Source organism: Gossypium arboreum, chromosome 8 (genome assembly GCF_025698485.1).
Source record: "Gossypium arboreum isolate Shixiya-1 chromosome 8, ASM2569848v2, whole genome shotgun sequence".
Lineage (NCBI taxonomy): Eukaryota > Viridiplantae > Streptophyta > Magnoliopsida > Malvales > Malvaceae > Gossypium > Gossypium arboreum.
In genome coordinates this window covers 16,616,059-16,627,261 of record NC_069077.1, presented here as the reverse complement: position 1 = coordinate 16,627,261, position 11,203 = coordinate 16,616,059, and the positions used below count along the sequence as shown (strand labels likewise).

Genomic DNA, 11,203 nt, shown 5'->3' with positions numbered 1-11,203 from the left:
ATTCAAGAAGCGAGTCAAACAGCAAGACTACAGCATTTGAAGCATTTTCAGCAGCTCAAAAATTTCTACGCAAGAAGACATACTCAAAAAGATTCTTGATTAAGAAACGTGGAAGAATTCATGTTCCAAACAAAACAAATGTTGAGTATTACCCGGATGAGAATTTGATAAGTACAAGAGCCTCAAAGCAAGGACAAAGCTCAACCAGGGGCAAAAGAGTGATATCTGAAAAACACAGATTATTCGTGAAGCTTGAGGACGGGTGCGGGTACTGAAGAGAAAGTCAAGAGTCGAAGCAATGAACACAGATCATCAAAAATCATGATGGAAAGGGACATACGACAAACATGCCTAAGGCGCATAGCATAATCATGTAGGCATAAAGGCATTTAAGACAAACATGTGCATATCATGATAACATCATGCGTGACATATACAGGTACTCGAGTAGAACAAGAAGATGTGATGATAGTTGTATTGAATTAAAGGAAAAGACACCTAGTTCCACCAGACGACAGGTTTTGGTATGTTGATGTTTTATTTCTGTTTTCAAAAATCAACTCATATTGCGAGAGGTGAGTTGAGCCTCAGGGCATGCTGAGGTAATTTCAATTTCTATTTGTCAAAACTCAACTCATATTGCGAGAAATGAGTCGAGCCTCAAGACACGTTGAGGTATTTTCAATTTATGCTTTTCAAAAAAATCAACTCATATTGCGAGAGGTGAGTTGAGCCTCAGGGCACGCTGAGGTATTTTCAATTTCCATTTTTCAATTTATGCTTTTCAAAAATCAACTCATATTGCGAGAGGTGAGTTGAGCCTCGTGACATCTTGAGGTAATTTCAATTCTGTTTTCTTCAATTTATGTTTTCAAAAATCAGCTCATATTGCGAGAGGTGAGTTGAGCCTCGAGGCTGTTGAGGTATTTTCAATTTTATACGCTTTTCAAAAAATCAACTCATATTGCGAGAGGTGAGTTGAGCCTCGGACGCCGAGGTAATTTCAATTTATGTTTGTCAAAAAATCAACTCATATTCCGAGAGGTGAGTTGAGCCTCGAGAACCTGTTGAGGTATTTTTAGTTTATGTTTTAAATTGACTCATATTGCGAGAGGTGAGTTAAGCCTTTTAATTTTTGTTTTTCAAAAATCAACTCATATTGCGAGAGGTGAGTTGAGCCTCAGGACACGCTGAGGTAATTTCAATTTCTGTTTGTCAAGAGTCAACTCATATTGCAAGAGGTGGGTTGAACCTTTTAATTTCTACTTTTTCAAAATCAGCTCATATTGCGAGAGGTGAGTTGAGCCTCAGATCACGCCGAGGTATTTTCAATTTCTTTTTTTAGAAGAATCAACTCATATTGCGAGAGGTGAGTTGAGCCTCGGGTCACATATCGAGGTATTTTCAAATTCTGTTATTCAAATTCTGTTTTTAATTTTTACTTTCCTAAAATTAACTCATATTGTGAGAAGTGAGTTGAGCCTCGGGGCACGCTGAGGTATTTTTTAGTTTATGTTTTAATTTCAACTCATATTGCGAGAGGTGAGTTGAGCCTCAGGACACGCTGAGGTAATTTCAATTTCTGTTTGTCAAGAATCAACTCATATGGCGAGAGGTGGGTTGAACCTTTTAATTTCTACTTTTTCAAAACCAGCTCATATTGTGAGAGGTGAGTTGAGCCTCACGACACGATGAGGTAATTTCAATTTCTGTTTGTCAAGAATCAACTCATATTGCGAGAGGTGAGTTGAGCCTCAGGACACGATGAGGTAATTTCAATTTCTATTTGTCAAGAATCAACTCATATTGCGAGAGGTAGGTTGAACCTTTTAATTTCTACTTTTTCAAAATCAGCTCATATTGCGAGAGGTGAGTCGAGCCTCGGGGCACGCTGAGGTATTTTCAATTTCTGCTTTTCAATTCCTACTTTTCAAAAAAAATCAGCTCATATTGCGAGAGGTGAGTTGAGCCTCAGGACACGCTAAAGTAGTTTTAATTTCTGTTTGTCAAAAATTAACTCATATCGCGAGAGGTGAGTTGAGCCTCGGCTCACATGCTGGGGTCTTTTCAATTTCTGTTTTTCAATTTCTGTTCGTCAAAATCAACTCATATTGCGAGAGGTAAGTTGAGCCTCAAGGCACGCTGAGGTATTTTCAATTTACGCTTTTTAATAATCAACTCATATTACGAAAGGTGAGTTGAGCCTCGGTCACATGCCGAGGTATTTTCAAAATCTGTTTGGCAAATTGCTTTCAAAATCAACTCATATTGAGAAGTGAGTTGAGCCTTTGCTCACGTGCTGAGCTATTTTTCAATTTCTGTTTTTAATGTCTAGTTTTTAAAAGTCAATTCATATTGCGAGAAATAAGTTGAGCTCAGGATCACACACCGAGTAAAGAATAAAGATTGGAGCCGATTGAAGGCACCAGATTTTGTCTCCCTGAAGTTGCAGTGGAGCTGGTCGAGGATATCGGATCTTGCCTTTCTGAAGTGGAAGAAGAGAAGACCAAAACCTTATCTCACGGAAGCAATAGAAGAGAAGATTGAAGCTGTAGATCTTATCCTTCTGAAGTTACAGTGAAGCAAAGGGAAGCCACAAATCTCATATCCTTGAAACTACGTTGAAGTAGATTGAAACTACAAGGCCCACATCAGAAGATGCAATGAACTGAACCAAAGCCACAAGATGCGGTGGACTAGAAAGAGCGCCCGAGAAAGAAGAGCGCCAAAGAAGTCAACAATTGGCAAGATAGGGCAAAATTGGTCTTTCTTTGTGTCTTTGCTCTATTTCTATTACACGACAATGAGCAAAGAGGGGCAGCTGTACAAGCCCAATATTGCCCATGCTTCTGACAACTCAAGACTATCCTGACCACCCCATACCATCGCCACCACCATGCCTCTGCACTGCAAAGACCAAGGCAAAAAGCATGACAAGAATAATAGAAAAAGTTTGTAAAATGGGTTATAAAACCCGATTCAAAAAGCAATGTAAAGGGGAATTTTATTTTTTTCTTGGTTTTCGTTTTTTTATGTTTATCTGAATGCTCAAGGAAAATATTTAAGTTAGAATATCATACTTGTACAAACAGTGATTCGAACAACACAAAAAATCGAGCATCTAAGGTGATTACTTTTCTTTTACATATTTCATTCTTGTATTTTAGAATTTATATTCTTTATTTATTTTAAAAAAATAAATATTTTCATAATAAATATTTAAATAAAAAAGGAAATATTAAAAAAGGGGGAAGAAAATTACCTTTTTAAATTTCCGGCCACCGCGCGCGGTGGCCGGCGACGGAGAACGGCGGCGGCACGTCGCCGGAAGTCTGGCCGGAGCATGGCCTGAAATCGACCAGGCCATAGAAAGAGGAGAGCTTTCTCTCTTTTTAGAAGCGATAGTAAAAAAAAAAAAAAGGGTCAAAATTTTACTTTTATAAGGAATCAAAACGACGCCGTTTTGAGCCTTAACCCCATGGCCAAAACGACGTCGTTTCACCCTTTAAACATTATGTCCGACCCGCGACCCGACCCGTCCGGCCTAGGATCCGCGTGTTTTGGTGCGGAAGGGCTAATTGCGCTTTTGGCCCTTCCGCATTTTTATTATCTTTCAATCAAGTTTTTAATTATTTTAATTTAACCCAAAATACGCCGTGATTTACAATTTGGTCCTCGTGCTGCACTGCGTTTTGACCAGAGGGATTTATCGTACTTTTGACCCCTCCAAGTTGCACACATATTATAATCTCGTCCTTTTCTTTTTATTTTTGTTTCGAATCAGCCCCAAAACTTTGTTTCTTGTTCAAATTTAGTCCTTTTTTAGTTTATTTTCATTTCTTTACTATTAAATTAATTAATTTTGATGTTTTGTATTATTATGTTTACATTTATTTATCGTTGTTGTATTATTATTATTAGTATTATTAATATATTTTTGTTATATACGTATGAACATACTTTTTACTATTTCACATTATTATATTTATTATTTATTTTTAACATATTATTATTTTACTTCCTTTACATCATTATTATACTTAGTTTTGTGTATACATTATATTTTCTTTTTACTTGACATTTACTATTTTCATTATATTTATTCATTACTTATTATTATTTATGTATATATTTTTTAATCCCATATTATGTATAGACATTTCTAATATGTATTTCTTTAAATAATATTATTACGTGTATGTTTTAATATATATATATATATATTCTTATGTGTATATTCTTTTTAATGGATGCTATACATATATTTTATTTACGTATTATGTATATGTATATTCTTATATACCCTTATATATTATATGTATATTTTAGTATTATATTTTATATCTATGTTTTAATACCATACTATGTATATATTATATTTTATTATATATTAGTACACATATTTTATTATACGTATGTATATATACTTTTATATTAATATTATTTTCAGTATATCATATTATTCATTATTATACTTATTATTTTCACTATTGCTACTTATTATATTATTTCAATATTATGTACTATTTGGTGTACATACATCTTTTATTATGATTATTAGTGTATAAATACATGTTTTTTTATATTCCTAATATATATCGATATCGTTCATCATACTATGTATATATACATATACATATACATATTTAATATTACTACACATATGTATCTTTTAGGCATTATATTTTCATACGTCATGTATATATGTCGTACATTATATTTTGCATGTCATCTTATGTACATATTATCGCTATTATTATTGCTAAGTATATTTTGTATTTATTCATGATTTGTCTTTATTTCTTTTGCAAATGTCATTGTTATTGTTATTGAATGTTCTAGTATCCCATGTTAATATTTTTATTCATAATGTCATTATTCACATCATTTATTTATTTTTAAATTCTTACTTTTGGAATCTTTTTCTAATTAATTTTAATACATAAGGCAACATGTCGGTTTAACACAAAGTCGTTGATTTCATCGCTATGTTGGATGAACATCAATCGACTCGTGTTAAAACGGTATGTCCTTCTCAAAAATCTAAAGAATTGAAAATTTCTCATCTTTTAATCGGATCTCGACTAAATGTTACATTGAACTCGTATTTTGAAAATCTAGACAACACATGTTTACGAGATACCAATTTTGGGCGTCGCGAGGGTGCTAATACCTTCCTCGCAGCGAATCGACTCCCGAACCCTAATTTTTCTCTGGACTTTCACGTAGACCTAAATTTGGCCTTCTTTTTGTTTTAAAATAATTTTATTAGGTGTCCGATCACACCTATAAAAAGGATCGGTGGCGACTCCCTTCTTAATAAAATCGAAAGTTGGTTTTCAAATGTTTAATAAATCGCCACAATTAGCGACCAACCGAAAGCTAAGCTAAATTTTTACGTCGCTACAACTTGCTAACCCAAATTCTCCTGTCAAGGACGGAAAATACTCGGGCCTTACAGAGAATTATTGCAACAGCAAATTGCCTCCAGTTTTGGAGGCCTGCACAAAGAAAGAATAATAAAAATGGTCCTAAGCTTTGGTTAATCTTCCCTGCATCTCCCTAAACCAATCATTTGGAGTTTCGAGTGTTGTTAGATCTCCATTAGCTAAGTCAGATTTCTCCTCGGTTTCTGTGAATCTATGACTTCAGTTCAATCTTTTTTCCCAACCTACACATGTTGGGCCCCTGTCTTTAAGGCGCTTTGGCCCAACGCTCTTTCCAAACTCCTGCTGGAACCACCTCTCATCTCTGTGCTGCTCTCGCTGCCTGCTCATTGCTTCCTCATTGCCTGACTTCTTATACTTGATGGAGATGGGAAGTCTGCCCTTCATACCATTTTCTGGATCAATATTATGAGTTGGTTCATCAATTCTGCAACCTTCAGATGGCAATGATTGCACACATTTTCCTTCATGTTGGTGTTTCTTTAATCGTTTAAGCCCCTGTCAATGTTTATATATGAACAAAAGTATGAGGAAAAAACATCAAGAGTCCCACAAACAAGATGGAAGGCCCAAAGAATAATAAGAAAGCCACTGGTGATTGCAAATCACAACATGATAGCACTGAAGTCAATTACAAGACAAACACTGAAGTCAATTACAAGACAAACACTAGAATAGTGGAAAATTTATGGATAGCTGTAACTAATTAAATACTGAATAAAAAGATAGCACCTTATTTTCGACACTGAAAACGCAACTTAAATGTCCACGGGCAAGTTACCTCCCAATTATAAGTCAAAGTTAAAGCTAAAGCTAAGATAATGTTTGCTATAGTCAAACAACTTACAGTACTTGGATGAAGAAACTAACGTAAATAAGATCTCAGCCTTTGACTAATAAATAGTAGTAAAATCTCTTTCTCCTTTTATTATTATTTTTCATATGAATTTAAGTTTGCAATAAAACTTAGGGATATAACTTTGGAAAGCTATTATTGTACCTGATGGTCAGACTTCTTTGATGACATGCTGTCATTCCCACTTCTTTTCTCAACCTTCGAACGTCATTTAACCCTAAATACCTCTGAATCGGAACTATCACTGTCTCGATCCACTACAGACCTACTCACTGGTTCATGAACACATGTATTATCGCTGTATTGATTAATGCCAGGACAATCTTCGTGTGAAAAACAGGATACAGACAATTTGTATGTAGTTCGCGAGACCTCTTCAGAGAACCGTTTATCAAGAGTGTTTCCTAGATTACCTAGCCCCTGTACCTGCTTTGAGATATGCAAATACCAAACGTGCACTTAGTGAAGGCAGCAGCTCAAGTAGAATAGAGATACAAACATTACATAAGCACGAGGCAACCTAACAAGTGTAGATACTACTAAGGAAGAGAGCCGGATCTTACATTTTTGGTTGAGGACCTAACCTGCTCCGCCAAAGAACAGAGAGTTGATGCAGCAAAAGAGAGAGCATCCGCCGCTTCAGGTCGACAACTTGGAATATCAAGGCTAATTGAAGGCTTTTTATGTTCTAGTGGTTGACCCAGAGTTGAAGTTGTTACACTCAACACAACATTAATCTCACAGTATGGAAAGAATCCATCCTCAAGATCGGACTGTGAATTATTTGATAGTGGATCAATGAATACAAATCATCACCATTTTCAGTTAGTCGCTCAATCTCTTTTGATATGGTATCTTCTTGCTCAAACTTCTTGGCAGCAGCTTCCATCTCTGCAACATCATCCCTCAAGAAAAGACCACGATAGCTCCCACAGGGGAAGTCAAGTGACTTAATATCTGCAACAGTCAATCAGGCTCATTGACAATCACGTATCAAAAGGAAAATTTACCAAAATAAAGCAGGTGCAGAGGATTACCATGTCTAAGGCAAACTGGATGAGAGTAACAGCTGCAGTTAACAAAAGTAACATAACAGTCATGTTTACATAAAGTGCAGACTATAGTTCTATAATAATATGGAGATACACTGGTGCATGCCCTCGACTTCATGACAGACCAACGCGCCCGATGCAGGAAACGAATCAGCGTTACAAATGAAACCTTAATGCAATAACGAGAGGCCAAGTCTGCAGGCAAATAGTCCAAATCATCCAGTTCTAAACTTGTATAAAGAAGCATTGCTTCCTTGCACAAAAGTTCTTCATGAGGAAGTAGAGGCAGCCTTTCGAGATGGGCATATCGCAAGCTAGCTACAGCCCCCAAAGGAAACCAATCACCAATAGCAAAGTTCACAGCCTCACCACAGTTGAAACCTAAATGATTATAATTAGAAACGTGTGCATTGAATTCAGTGAGAGCAGTGTAAAGACAACTTTAAAAAATATGGCTTACCATGACTAAATCCAGCATGATATGCACTTGGAAAGGTAATTACAAACTCTCCAGGCTGCTGCACAGCCTTGTAGACAGGGACATCATGTTCCAACAAAATATTTGGGGGGAATAGAGTTGTTTTACCCAAAAGCACATCAAAAGCTCCATCTTCACCATCCACAGATAGGATATCATTAGTGTACACATGTTCCTTGACAACCTTCTCAAATTTTGAAGCAGCATGGCTGGGTATCCCATACCAAGTTTTTGAAGCCCCACAGTGATGATAATTAATGCTGCCGCAAAAGAAGAAAAGGATTAACTACAGAATATTAAGTAATTAACTGGAAAGTAATTACAGAATATTAGTACAGAAGATGTTTACCTATACAAATAATGATCTTCCACATGCCAAGCAAACATGCTAAATAGCATTCCTATGTAAAGCATGGGATCAGATACCCCCTGAAACAAAGTTCAATAAAATAGGACCATACATGTCAGATCAGCGTACAGAGTGCCAAAGTTAAGAAGATAAGGAAATTTTGATCATTTCATTACCGGAATTGCTGTTTCAAGAAGACGCAAAGTGGACTTTGGCAGCCGTGACAGATTCTGAAATCAAAAGAAAAGAAGCATATAAAAACCAATTCAACCAGAATTCAGTACATGGATAGAGCCAATCATAAAGGATTAGTAACAAATATGGCTTCCTCAATTTCCGTATGTCTCTCTATCCAAATCAATCTTGAAGTCATTAAATTTCAAGAGATTCTGGGAATGCTACATCCATACTTTATCCAAATAGAACATATAAATAATAATATAAACAGTTACTTTCCCTGGTACAATAAACTTTAACAATTTTGGGATTGAATGTATCGACCTTGTTGAACCCTCAATGGAACCACCACGCAGGAGGCACCAATCAAGATTTACCAAATCAAGCATGTCGATGCTGTTGGATAACTACTTCCCTATGACAGCAGATTCTCTAAAGCCCCAGACATGTTTTATACCCCTACCATAATGACTGTAAGGCTGTCATAATCTATCTCTATAAGGCCACATATCAAGGCATAAGATCATTTTAATAGGATGGAGTCTCCTAGGCTTATTTTTTAAAACCGCATCTGAACTTCCACTTATTCTGGACAGTCAACTAAAATCAACAAGTCTTAATAACAGGAGAATCTTTTTGGCAAAATTCTTTTGGCAAGAAAAAGAAGCCATGGTTCTTTGTAGTACAAGAATGCATGAGTATAACTTGTAAAACAAACCACCACCGGGTCTTCTATTTCATGCCAAAATGTATAAATGTCAAGAGTTGTTACACTTTATGACGCAGAGTTGAGAAAGGATCAAAAAGGAGGATGGAAGACCAGTCTCTTAACTATGAATCTACAATAAAACACACTGACATTCAATAAATGACCTAAGAATGAGATCAACCAGGCTACGTAACAAATGACACTTGTATGATAATAGTAAAAGTAAGCAAACAGACCTTTACAAGATAACATTTAAAAAACAGAAAACTAAAAGGATAATAGTAATGAATTGAACACCTTCAAATTCCATTTGCTAGTTCCAAGTGGATCACTGGGAGAAGAAGAAAAGGCACTACCCTCAACATCACAAGCATATTCAACACTTTCTGTCTTCCCACAAGCAATTTCATGCCAAAATTCTTTTTCCAAGTATGTTGCAGGAAGACAACCAGCACTATAATATCTACGAGTAAACACCTTGTTCGCCATTTTCTCAAACTCACAAAATGTATAATTTCTGAAAAGTCACGTTCACATTCAGAACCACAAAATTCTCAGGCACAAAATAACATCTATTTCTAGTAAGAAAGCTCACCTTCCACTCATGAAAAAGGTGACTCTATCATCTTTATTCCACTCAGAAAGACGAAGAGGCTGTACCCTAGTTGTAAACTTGAACCCTAGTTTCTCCTTCATCAATACTACTCCAGCAGGAACAGCAGCACTTAAAGGTGAAACAATCTTGCATATTCCTACAATGTAAGGATCAAGTACACAAAATGATTCAGCATTTATTTATTAAAAAGAGGCATTTTCTAGAAGACTGCCTTCAATATTCAAACATGTATATCCCTTCTTCAGTTAGTTTTTGAATAGTATCATCAGACAGGAATAAAAGTACTAGGTGTCATGTAGCTATTTTGAGAGACCAATTTCTCTGTACCAGTTTGTCAACATAATAACATATCTTCCATAAATACTATTGACACACTTGGCCCTGATAATTAATCAAAATAGATCAATTTGTGCAAGACATGAAAATCGAAACATATTATTGCAACTAAATGAAAACCTTTTACAATAGATGCGTAGCAGTGAAGGCAATTAGTACCAAAAAGATGAAACAGCAATGGAAGCTTTTTTTATTTCTACTACAGATCTCTAGTCTTCCCAACATAAATTCTTTCAATCCCTAGATATTTAATATTTTACAAATGTGTACGAAATAAGACATAGATATCAAACCATCATATTTCTCTATTTCTCCTTTTCTTTTAGATTATATTTTCTATTACTTTAGCCTTGGGCTGGAACGGGAACAGGGGTTGGTATTGAGGTTCGGAGATGGAAAAGTATAGAAATTGTTAAAGGAAAAAGCTAATAGCACAAGGTGCTACCATATCTTGAAGCTTCAGGAGCAATTTTCTGCAAATAAACCAAAGGATCTTCAAACTCTTCCTTTGTAGGGAAATATACCGGACATTCTGGAATTTTCTCAGTCCATTCTAGATCGTTAATGTCAAACTTATCAACCTTGTGCTTCGCAAAGGTGCCCTCACTTGATGCACCATTTGACCTAGAAAATGATTCTGCACTCCCTTGTAACCTCATTCCACGTGATGCTGAAACTCTCAAAGCATCTCTTCCACTTCTAGCCATCATGTTTGTGACACAATAAGTCCTAGAGACAGTTTTTGATTTTATTCGTTGAAGCCTTTTGCGCTTCAACAACTCTAGCCCATTTACCTCTTTGGACAAAGACACCCTTCCTTCCACCTATCAAAAGAATTAGAGAAACAAATTAAGAAATCATATACCAGCATAGAAAATTAACAACAATACAAAAGCAGCTTCAACATTCCACACATGCAAAGTTGAATACTTCTACTTTCTAATTGCATTAGCATCTAATTGCTATCCATGTGACCTCCATTTGTGTCCACGGCTGCAATGTTCATAACATATATTAAATGCATATAGCCAACACCAGCAGTAAGAAAATTTTCAATAAGTTGTAGCTATATTTAGTTAAAACTCTGCAGCAGATTAACTACTATCAGCTTTACCCATGAAAAGCTTAAATTTCAATAGAGCTCTTAGTAGAACAAATTTTCTCAATACTCCTGCCAATTTGT

The 11,203-nt window shown here is 35.7% G+C and overlaps 1 pseudogene; it reads right to left on the bottom strand.

The window, feature by feature from the left end:
* Window positions 1-5,648: 5,648 nt before the first annotated feature.
* LOC108468441 (lysine-specific demethylase JMJ13-like) lies at window positions 5,649-11,001 on the bottom strand (annotated as a pseudogene).
* Window positions 11,002-11,203: the final 202 nt, after the last annotated feature.